Here is a 12,519-nt window from a genome sequence, read left to right on the forward strand (position 1 = left end):
AAACTATTAAAGTAATCTAAAGAACACAGAATGATTTGCTTGATCATATCACCGAAGCTCATCTTCAGAACTTATTTATCTTAATAGGATTTAGATTTACTGATTAGGATTTTCTAACTGTGATGATATATTGTCTCTCTCACTGTGAATTGCAGGTGATTCATATTTTGAGTCTGTTAAAATTAATCCTCCCATCAAGGCATCTAGGGTACAATACTCACTTGAAATGATGTCTTGATCTTTTGAAATTCATGAGTGGACTGAGGATTTTAGGAACTAAGATGAATTCTACCTTTGCTTCTCTTTAAAAAAACAGTAACATCTTGATTTAAAGGTCCCTTTAGAGTCAACATGTAGCCTCCTGTGAGGAATAATATTCTACCTTTTAATAAGAATACAAATTGTTGCCCTGCCTAGCTGCTGTTTGAATATTGTTATGGGAAAGCATCTCTATCTTCAGGACCATAATAAAGTATGCTCTGCATGCTTCCCTTGTCTGATTTAGCTTCCTGCACAGCACCAAAAGCCCTAAAGTATTCCATTATTAATATCTATATCGCACAATCTTCCAGTAGTTGAGCTACATGTCAGGCATTTCACACAATACTGCCATTTAAAGGATTATAGTATACCCAGACTCTTGGACGTTACCTCTTTTTTGCTAAATGTCAACCCATTCAGCCTCAGAGACAGATATCAAGCTCAGCTCTGAACCACGTTACATTCCTTTCTTGAGTTTCTGTGAACAGAAGTCAGATTAGAGAGATGTAGTGTAGTATCTGCTGCAGGTTTGTTTCACCGATAAGAACCAATGAAACAAACCTGTAAAGAGAGAAGAATACAGCTGGACCGAGAGCCCAGACACAGCTCACAGAGCGGTGGAGAGAGACAACAGCAAGACCACCACAGTCCCTTCCCAGAGAAGGTCTGCTCATAGAGAGAGATCTCTAACCTTTAAAGATGAACATGCACAGCCGTGCATACAGATGCACCCACATACACACACCACAGTTTCCAAATGATTTGAATGTCTCCCATATAAACACTTTATAAGAGCCCTCAATCTGTTGTTGTAGCAGCAGAAATGATCTTTTCAACACGGGGACAATGTTTTTTTATTGTCTTTTATTGTTTTGTTTACAAGGATGATGCATTACAACAGATGAGATATTAACATAAAATGAAGGACAGAAGAAGAGCGATTAGAGACAGAGGACACAATCAGAAGATGAGTGAAAGATAAAAAAAAGAGCAGACATATAAAAGGAAATTAAAAGAGACAGAGGCTAATTAGCTCAGTGACAATGATGCTGTTTACCCAGAACACAGTGTCGTATCAGATCGTTAGAGCAATGTGGTGCACAGCATGCACTGTGGAGTCACAGTGTTTCTGAATAGCAGGAACAGCACGAAACTTGAAGTTCGTTCAACACACACCAAGCGTGTGTTTTGTCCACTCTTTCCGAGCTGGCTTGCAGCACGGAGGGATAATTGCATGTGGTTTCTTTTCTGCCAGAAGAAGGAACGCAGAGAGAAGATTAAATAGTGGAGTTGCTGGTGAAACCATTGCTGTTATGTCTGAAGATATAACAAATCAGTTTACATCCACATTAGTACATTATAATACCAGTGGAAGCCATTGTAGTCCAGTATCAAGCACATGCCATGAAGTTGTTTCAAATCTTTTCTTGCTATTTATTCTGATGGATTTCCAAGATTTAAAATGCAGATAATGCCCTTTATGTGTTTAATTGCAAATCAGTGTTTGACATTTAACTCTGTAAATAAACTTTTTCTCAACTGAGATATAAAATAGAAATATAGCTGTCCATGTTTTTACTTCCCATGTCACACCTGAACCTCTGGAATTGAAGTTTTCCTTCTCTACAAAGACATAATTAGGTTTAGTTTAATTTCGGTTAGTCTGAAGTTGGATTTTTATGCACAGTGACCTTGATTGTCAATTTGTTCCAAATAGAAACTCTCAATAAATCAGATTTATTCAGCTCAGATCACCATTGAAAATGAATCCCACATTGCTAGATTTGAGTTCCTTGGCCTCAGTTTGTTTTTAAAGTGAGGATTGATTTTTTTTTTTTTGTGAAGTGGAACAGAATGAATATTCTGACAGTGAGAGATATAATCACTTTAGTTTATGAGAGGGCTGTTTGTGCAGATAGTGTGTATTGATATCTTAAATCACTGGGTTGTTAACAATCACTTTGCAGAATGAAACCAATTTCCAAGCTGCCACATGATAAGCGTTGAGCAGCAGTATCATTTTATAACTATTTGAACAGAACTCTTCCTCTCTCCTTCATTTACAGTCTCTTCCAGACAGCTCTTGCATATCACAAATTGTCTCTTAAATGAAGCTGACCACGCAGCCACCATGAGATTGACAGTTATGGTTTTGCGTGAATTTCCTCTACAACCATTGGATGGCCTGTCATGAATTTTTGTAAACACATTCATGACCCCTCAGGATGAATTGTTATCTCTTTGGTGATTCCCCCGCCTTCTCCTCCTCAGGTTAAAATGATAATTTATACAATACTTTGGTTTATGACCAAATACCTGCAAAAGTAATGACATTCCCATCTGCCTCACGTATGCTTTGTGTTTAGCTAATTTGCCATTTATTATGTTGAGATGCAAACATGATAACCTAACATGATGAACATGATATACATTGTATCTGCTTCGCATGATGTCACGTTCATATCATATGTGAAGGATGATAGAGATGGGAAAGATTCCCATGGTAACAGCTTGTGAGCATTCATGTCATCACCATTGTTGTATGATTACAGAGTTGGTCGTGTGAACATAAAAAAAAATACTGTGCATTGACAATAAACCACCATTATCCATTAATTTTGGGTTTAATAACATTGGATGTCTTTGGCTTTCAGACGCTTCCATGTTATTAAGTGTCAAATCGGACACACTGAAGCTTTCAGAAGAAATCAGTTTCCCAGTCATACTTATGACTTGGATGTTGGCGTGAGTGCTGCTTACAAGTCGGAAACTTGTGATTACAGTAACTCCGATATGACATGAATGCGGCATCAGTGTGTTAGCATTGTCATTGTGAGCATGTTACCATGGTGATACTAGCATTTAGCTAAAAGTGTCACTGTTCAGCGTCACAGAGCCACTAGCATGACTTTAGACTCATTTTGTTCCTTTTACACTGTGAGAGAGAATAAATAACAGCAGTTATATTCAGCTTCTTCTAGTCTTCAAGTGTGTTTTCGGCTGTTTATGAGCCAAGTAATTATTTCTTATAGACAACTAGGTGGCATTTAAGAAGGTATAATGGGTTTAATAGCACCTTCGGTGATGCAGTGTGTCATTATAAACTCTAGAGACACAACTGAAACATCATTTAGCTAAACAACTTTTGTGAAGATATTGTCTTTATGAGCGCTGGAGTTGAAGGAAGCAGTGGATCAGAGGAATCCAGGTTAATCACCTTTACTGAACAGTTCTGTAATAACAGACTACAACACTCAGCGGGGTAACCAAACTCAGTTTGTGAACAGTTAGAATATTTCTCATTTCTCAGTCAAAGATGCCTCGGTGTCAGACGGAGAACAACACTCTGCCTGGAAATCTGTCACATAGCCTGTGGCTGACGTAAACTATTCAGACAAAAGTGCAATTAAGTCCCACCCACCCCAGAGGGGAAAACAATTCATCGCTCTCCATTGACTTTGTATTGAGTGGAGGTGCCATCTTGTTACTTCTGTCTGCTAGCAAACCACAGAAAAATGCCTAAAAGCTGCTGTGTAGTGGGATGCATTTCCAACAGGGTAAAGAACCCAGAACTAAGTTTTTATAAGCTGCCAAACCGAAAAACTGAGCTTTTAAGAAGACAAAAGTGGATAAAGTTACAGGGCTGTGTGCTGTTCAACACCAGCTTAAATGACATTCAGGGCCAAGCAACTGTACAGACTGTGATTAACTTCAATACACTGTAATGAATAGAAAGACACCTTACCAATGTGCAAGAAATAAGTGGCCTTGAGTCAGAGAGTATATTGATGATAGTTGATAGAGGGTGAAAAGTAGAAATGTTGCCTGGCAGAAGGACAATGACAGACCCATATTCGCTTCTTCATAAATATCTTTTTTTCATCAGGACTTTGACCTCATCAAAGTCTTCATCATAGTTTCATGATAAAACTGACGACAGTGGGTGCCCTGGTGTCCTAATGGGTAGAGGCACAAACCACATAACTGCAACATTCACTGTTTAACTCCCAGCCAGGGCACCTTCGCTGTCATACACCTCACTCTCTCCCTGTATTTCCTGATTTTCTGACTGTCAAATAGACAAAAACAGCCAAAAAAAAGAAAAAAAGAAAGCAACTTGTCATTTGGGGTTTAACGGTACACAGTTTGGTATGTACCTTGGTTTTGGGGTCAGGGTTCGGTATGGCAGGGGAAAAAAAAGAAAGGTAGTGAATAACATTTTGGTCTTTCATTCTGAAAAAAAACAAAAAAACATTAACATCTAACAATGGCTCATTGGCCGTAACTATTACTGAAATAGTTTAGTTGTGCTGCAGTGGAAAAGGAAAAAACCTTTCTGTTTCAAGGAGTCAGGACACCTGCTGACAGCTGTTTTATGCTGATTCATGGTCTAATCGCATATAAAGTAGTTGAAACTAGCTCCACCTCCAGCAGCTACAACAGTAACATGCTGCTTACACACTGATACGTTAGTATTAATAATCTAATGATGTCATATATACTAATATATCAGTCATTAATTACATTTTTCTCTCTCAGAACTGGTTCTTACAACGTGCTGTCTGACCATGTCAGAAATCAAATGTGTTTATTGTTGTTCTGAACGGCTTCATTCAAAGATGGAGTGAAAAGCCGACCATCACGGAGGGGAGTGGAACAGGGAGACGCAGTATTGTTTCACTACAGTGATAACATATTTTAATAATAGTGTTACACTCGGTCAGTGTTATGGGTCTCTCATTTGTCATTCTGACGGCAGGGTAACTCAGGCTACCTTGGCTAAGCTGGCTAGCATACCCATGAGCAAGCTAGTGGTGCACTGCCAAAATGTTCCGGGTGGAACTTGCCCTCTAGAATTATTGTTCCACACACGGATTATTAAACTTTGACAGTAATTGTTTGGGTCATGGAGCACATTTTTTATACGACTGCATGCACTGAATTGTAATGTCGGTACCGTGACGGTTTAGGACGAATACGTGTACCCCTAATGGTTATAATCACATATTGTGGAAGTCATGAGATGCACTGTTCATCTTAACAATACAATTTAAATCTGGTTTATTCTGCTAATGTCTGTGAAAGCCCAAAGAAGGTCTGGGCTCAATCAGCGATAACCTCTAACCTAAGGAATATGGATGTATGTTCAACTTCGGTTTGGAAATTCCTTCAAAGGTAAACTGAGAATCCTTTCTCAACAATAAAGTGTAAGTTTTGACTCTTCACAGGAAAATCCCCTCCCATTCTACCTCCAGAGACTCCCCAACTTTGTCAGGAAAGTGAGATTTATGACACTACAAAAAAAACAGCTACACTCTTTCATCAACTCAAGTCTTAGTAAATACCGGATTAAAGGACTTTTCCTTGAAAAAAAAAAAGAGAGAGAAATTGTTTTACCACGATTTAACCTCATCAGTTTGTTTTGATGAGTTGACACAATCCTATCTATTCCAATTTCTCTTTCTCTCCCTCTAACCATACCTACACACACACCTTTATCCTCCCCCTTTTGTTTTTCACTCTGGTGTGACCTCAGATAAGAACATTTGCCAGAAGCCAGTTGTAAGTCCAAGGAAGGCTTTGCTTGAGTATTTTGTGTTTCTTAAGCCAAAGTTTATTTTAATGTTTATTAACGGTATAGTCATATCGTAACCTATATATTATTGGTCACAAAGTAATGCTGATCAAAATGGTCTAACTCATTTTTTGTGGTAAAACATAGCTAAGATACTCATGTACTGATTAAATTGCTACACCTTGCATGTACCAACATTGCCATCCAGCGGTCAAATTTTAGTAAAGCTTTGAACACTGAGTTAAAACAATGCTGTGTCTGCCCGCTGAGTCACCAGTTCATCTGAGGACAATACTATGAAAAGCAGACTAAAAAAAACCTCTCCTGCTCTCCATCTATTTCTATGATTAAGCATCCAGTTAAACTCTTGGAGAAGTTGGTTAGTTAAATTACCTCAGCCTCAATTATAATTTTCCGGTAGCTACGTTATCATTCCTACATTTCGCCATCATTCATAACTTATAGTTTGCCATTTAGAACATATTGCACTCATTCTGTTTACATTGATATCTCATTTATTCACTTAAGCATTTTAGTTAAATAAATATGCATTTATCAGTATGTCGTTATCTGTGGCTTCAGTTTAAAGCAGAGAATTAAGATCCCTGTAGTGTAACACACTACTTCAGACGTGAGATTGATACAATTGTTTCTGTGTCTCTTGCCGGCACTTTTGAAAAATAAAGGGATATCGCGCCCTGGTTAGTACGAGTTTATATCAATAAATGTAGATGTTCCTACACATAAATGTGCTCTTCTCCTCCACATTTATGTCCAGCATACAGTAGGTGAAGAGCAGCACATATATATATATATATATATATATATATGGGTTACCTTTTTTTTCTTTTCTTTTTTTTGGTAGTCTGTGGTTTATAACCAACCAATTTTAAACCCTGTAGTAATGACACATTATGATCATTTATTTCATCAGATCGGTGACTATCAGTACTGGATTATCCAAATAATTATTTGTAAAGTAGCAGAAAAAAAGAGATAATTTCAGTTTTCTCTTTTATAAGCCAGCTGTCATGGTTCTGTCCTTGCCTGCCTCTGTGTCCCTCCACCAGTCCACCAGATGCCCTCTGACTTTTTTCCCTGTTTGTTGAACTGGACTGAGTGGCAGTTGGCCCTTGAAGTTGAAACTGAAATTTGCTTTCACACTAGTTGTGAAATGTGACTGAGGAGTTTGAGATGCAGCAATATACACCAGGCACTTCATTTCATGTCTTCTGTATTTACATTCAGGCCACTCAGCAGACGTTCTCATCTGGAGACTGACAGGTGTTTGTTCAATAGCTGGACTCTCTGTAAATCCTCAACACATTATGAAAGAGATGAAAGAGTTTGGCATTTGTTTCTGTAGATTTGAGTTATTTGCATTTGCAGCCTCTGTGCGCCATGTTTGAGGAGCTGTATCATCATGGGATTGTAGATGAGAGTTTGCAGGTTGTGGTATGCCTATGTGTTTAAGTATGAATGTATGTGTTCTTGGACTGGTTTATGTATGTCCGCTAATTATGAAGAGGATAGCGTTTGCTGGTTTCTAGGTTTTCTCCTGCTCTGAGTTTTCCTCCTGTGTCTCTGTTCTGCTTTTCCCTCCACACCTTCCCTGCATTATCCTTGTAAGCCCCACTCCCTGTGTCTTCCACAGCCAATCAGCTCCCAGCCCGCCTCTGTGTCTTGCCACCTGTTCCCTGTTGTTTCATTAGTTGACATTGTATTTAAGTCCTGGTTTTCAGTTAAGTCTTGTTGGATCCTTTGTTCTGTATTGTTCAGTGTTGCTCTGCTCTGTTCTGTCTGGAAGAGACATTGTTCAGTTCATTCTGGCTGTTTTGTCCTGTATTTTGGGTCCATCATCCCACTACTCTCCTGACACCACCATCATTTTTTTCTGCTTTTATCATATTCAGTGTATCATTAACCTTGATCTGAAACTCAGCTGATATTTTCGAAAATATAAATGATAAGCAGAGATGTGTGTTGATATCTCCACACTGAAGAAGTCTCTATTCCTGAGTTTCTTCCTGCAGCAGTTTCATTATCAGTTAGTAATTTCTGCCAGACCTCATGTACTCTGCCATTGATCTGTATATTAAAGGGGATTGTAGAGTTTTAATGGGAATTATGTTTAGGTTGTTTAAAACTTCACTTAAAATTCATTTCACTTCTGTTTTTTTGTTTTCATTAACTTATATAAGTGGAACTGCGTGGTACAAAGGAACCCACATTAATTATCGCACACTCCAAAAAGTCCACAGTGAAGCTACATTTATACCACAGACTCTGGATCAGCCTCTCAGGAGTTTGTATGGATAAAGTTTATTACTCTCAGTAATTGTCTTATTAAATACATCTGCTCTCTTTACTTCTGCTCCTCCCTTAGGTCTCTATTAGCATTTTCAGTGAGATAACAATGATAATCAATAATATGAAATGTACTGTGTTGGAAATGTAAGTCTAATGAATGAACACCTACAGCTGCAACCTGCAGCTCTACATGACCTCTAGCCTCTCGTAGCTCATTGTTTTGGTTTTCCAGCTACACATAAGCGTATGGTTGAGTTAATTAAGCAATTCAAGTAAACAAACTCCAACCAGCAGCTGAGTGCAGCGACCTAGGTGTAATTGCATATCTACAAAAACATTTATGATAGATTCAAATTTCCAAAACAAAACAATTCTATGTCTCCAGGCTGATTATAATAAAGCACTGACCTTATGAATATGACAGAACCAAAGTGTTGCAAATACTCAGCAACACAACAAAGGACAAGGACAAGACTGAAATTTGGGCAGCCAGTGGCGATCGATAAGCTGACACTTCCAACAAAGTGCTTGCAGTTTGTTATCATCTGATAGGGCGATGACAAAATGTGACTTGGCACTATTGTTTGTGAAACAAACTTTGTGGATGCAACATATTATTTTTGATCAGATACACAGGGAACACTACACAACAAGCAAGTGTATTGGTGAAAACTTTAGATTTTCACCAAAAAGTTGATGCTTAATTATTCAGAAAATAAAAAAAAACAAACAACAAATAGATTACAAGCATTTTCATACTTATAGTTTGCCATGGTGTGAATCAGTTGATGAGTTGGTGAACTTGGTGAGTTTTCCCCTTGGTTTGGTTTCTTTTCACACAGAGAAAAATCCAAGCAAGGCAACATGCAGCACCGCAAGTCGCGTGAGAACGTTCACTTCACTCATTGGTCAGAAGTGTCTGAGGCAGGAGCAAGAATGAAAAGAAGGAGGTCCACTGGCTAAATACAACTTACTATGTTGTGCTAGTCCAGGTCCAACCTCGATTCATTCTCTGTCTAGTTGTTAGCAACTGTTAAATTTGCTCATCCACATCCCACTATTCCAAGCTCACCTGGCTACGGAACCCGTTTCACTTAAACCTACGGAGTACACCTAGTAGTTGGGTTGGATCGAGGTCGGATCATGTTCCCACCACTAATGAACCACTTCCGAGTTGGTTTTGGACCGGACTGAGACCAACTCCTGTAAAGGGTCTCGGTATTCTGCATCCGAGTGTGGTTACTGTGTTCACATCTGCTCAAACCAATTGCACCAAGGGGGAAAACGAACCAGAGTTCGATTTAACCGGACTAAAAAGTGCAGGTGTTTAAACATCCTATTTTGGCAGCTGTTTTGCCCAGCTCATACAAACACAAACGCACACACACACACACAGTCACAAGCACAACCAGAGGATAATAAGATCTTTCTGACATCAAGCAGCAAATTGCATTCATTACATAGCTCACAACTTAGATTAAAAAAAGATAAAAATCTCCCCGTAGCACCGATAAATACAAGGCCAGGAGCAAACATGATCCATTTGAGCTCACCACTGAAGTCAGTTTAATTACCTATTATATTATCAGAGCAATGTGCTGTGGCTCTAGCAAAGAAACTTTCAGAAGACAGTGAATGTAATTCGTCAGTCTCTCTGTGTTCTCTTCAGCACACAGTATCCTGCTGGTCAGGAACAAACACTCCACCAGACCTGTAGTGGCTGAATAACAGCTCAATTATACTTCAGTCAAAGTCACTTTCTGGCAATGCCTCTTTAGTCTGTAGTCCTATTGAACAATTGGACAGCTTTCTTGGACATCGGACAGTATTACCTAATCCACACAAACATTTTTAAACAGAATTACAAGGAACTGCCTTACTAGTTGGTCCATATTTTTAACAGATATTTTACAAGCACCACATGCATTAGCTGACTGACTGGCTGCTAGTCAGTTGGCATTTAGAGACTGAACACAGACTATAACCTTTAACTGGAACATTTTAAAACAAAGAGTAACCCAATCCTGGCACCAATTTCATAGATTATCCAGAGTCAAGACCTCTCTGAGTGAAAAGGGAGAAAAAACAGGGAAGAAAATTTAGCATTTGTTAACTTTAAGCGGGAATATTTGACTTGTGTGTGTGTGTGTGTGTGTTCTTTAGCCTGAATGGGAACCAAATATTAACTGCCTATGTCTAGAAGTGCTACAGTAAATTGTCATGATAATTTCAGATAATTCAATTAATTCAATTTTCTCTTTCATTGCCTTTCAGTGTTGATAGGATTATAATTGAGCTGAATTATAAACACATGGTCTCATATTATGAGGTGATGGGATATTCCTTTGAAGACTGAAGCAGCGGTAGTTAAATATATATCTGGTGTAGATTGATGTAAGCTGTGCTGAAGGACGTCTATTCGGCTCTGTAACTGGTGTGCATAGAAACCTTTTGAGTGGAGTGGACAGATGTCAGCATTGATGCAGTTCATTCAATCTAACATTGGACTGCAGGAGACAAGGAATACATTCATTTGATATAAAGTAGCTTGACATTGCTATATACTACCACACAAGCCTTTGATTTCAAAAGGTCACTCTCCATCACTCATCTTCCTGTTACCTTTACCAAGTAGTTTTAGTCAGAAAAAAATTAACGTGTTATTTTCATAATTGTTAAAATAGTCCTTTTTGGCCTTTTCAGACATTTTACATCTGGTCTTCTCAACAGCCATTACAGCAGTACAGTCTGAGATAAATAGTCAGAGCAGAATGAACAGATCTCCCATCAGAGCTGTTGGATGAACTAAATTTTTGAGGAAGAGCACTGAAATAACCGACTTAGTGACAGTGTTGGTATTACTGAGAGTCGATCATACACTGTTTGTTCTCTCATGTCTCTCCTTCATTGGTTTAGTCCTCTACTGACAGAAAACCTGCTCTGTTTTGACTAATATTTAACAGGGGATCAGATCAAAACTCTGAGCAGAGGACATTATACAAACAGGATCTTCATTCCATCCTTTCTCTCTGTTCAGACGGTGTGTAACAAGCAAACAGAGCTGAGGCAGTTTTGATGGCCAGGATGATGTTTGGTAGAAAATGTTGTCGGCTGTTAAATCAGATTAACATTTGAGGTGTGAAAGTGTTTATCTTTCTCCTGATGATCATGTAGATATGGTTTCTTTAAAATCATTTATTTATTTAATAATCCCTGCACTCATTACATCTGCTTCATGTGCATCTTCATACTGAGCATCAGGCCAAATGAACTGCGTTTTTGAAGTGTACAGATCTAACACATTTGCTTTGGATTGCCTGTGGATTGTGTGTAACTGTTTACTCAAAAATGACTGTGCAGTTACAATAAAACAATGCAAATGAAAATGTCTATAAACCAGTCGGGTCAGCCATTGTAGCTTAGCCTGCGACACAAGATATATAGACTGATTAAGCAGCTGAGTATCTGCTCTTTGCTTGCACAAGGCTTGGATTACAAAACAGTTTAAAAGTGCATTAGATTTAACTAGTGACTATTTGTAAGACAAGTAGAGCAAGACAGTGATAGCGGCTGGACTAATGAGTGGGTCATGACATTCAGTTAAAAGACTTAGATGTTAGATTAGGGTTAGGTTAGGGCTCAGACATTTCATTATGTGTATTAATAACTTCTTGAATGGCTAGTATTTGTGTATTTGTGTTGTGCTCCACAACATAACAAATACCTTTTTTCCCCCCTTAGGTCTGTTATGATTTTAGCTCCTTGCCTTACTGTGCTCCCCAGAGAGATTCTCTGACTCTGCAGGAGTCTGCTGGAGTTTGTGTGGTTGCTCAGTGGGGCAAGCTCAGCAAAAATCAAGTGCAGTAGGATTCAGGGAATAATGTTGTCTTAGTTATGTAATAGCCTTCATAATGAACATTGTTCTTACATTCATTATTTTAGAAACCTTGAAGCAAATTTCTATTGGCGTGATCAGTTTTTCTGGAACATCCAGTTAATGACATTGTAGTCATGACAGCCTCTGTCTCTCTTTCACTTTTATAAAATTGTGTATAAATCATGTTTTTATAATTGTGTGATGCATCCCAATTCAGACACTGCCATGCAAAACAAATAATAAACATAATACATACATACAGTTTTAAATTTTATGCGTTGTGTTGCCACTAAATCACAGTCACAGCAGTATTTCCCTTCAGAGCTGTAGAGGTTGAACTGAGCTGCATCTCTTCGTCAGAGTGATGTGATGAGGCTTTCTGATTAGAGTTTGTCTGTTGGCTGATGGCAGAAATCCATAAGTCCTCTCACATTCACTAAAACCTCTAAATGGAACTTTTTCAGTGCCAAAAAGTGAGCTGCTTCATCATTCAGCC

This window comes from Thunnus albacares, chromosome 6 (assembly GCF_914725855.1).
Source record: "Thunnus albacares chromosome 6, fThuAlb1.1, whole genome shotgun sequence".
Taxonomy (NCBI): Eukaryota; Metazoa; Chordata; class Actinopteri; order Scombriformes; family Scombridae; genus Thunnus; species Thunnus albacares.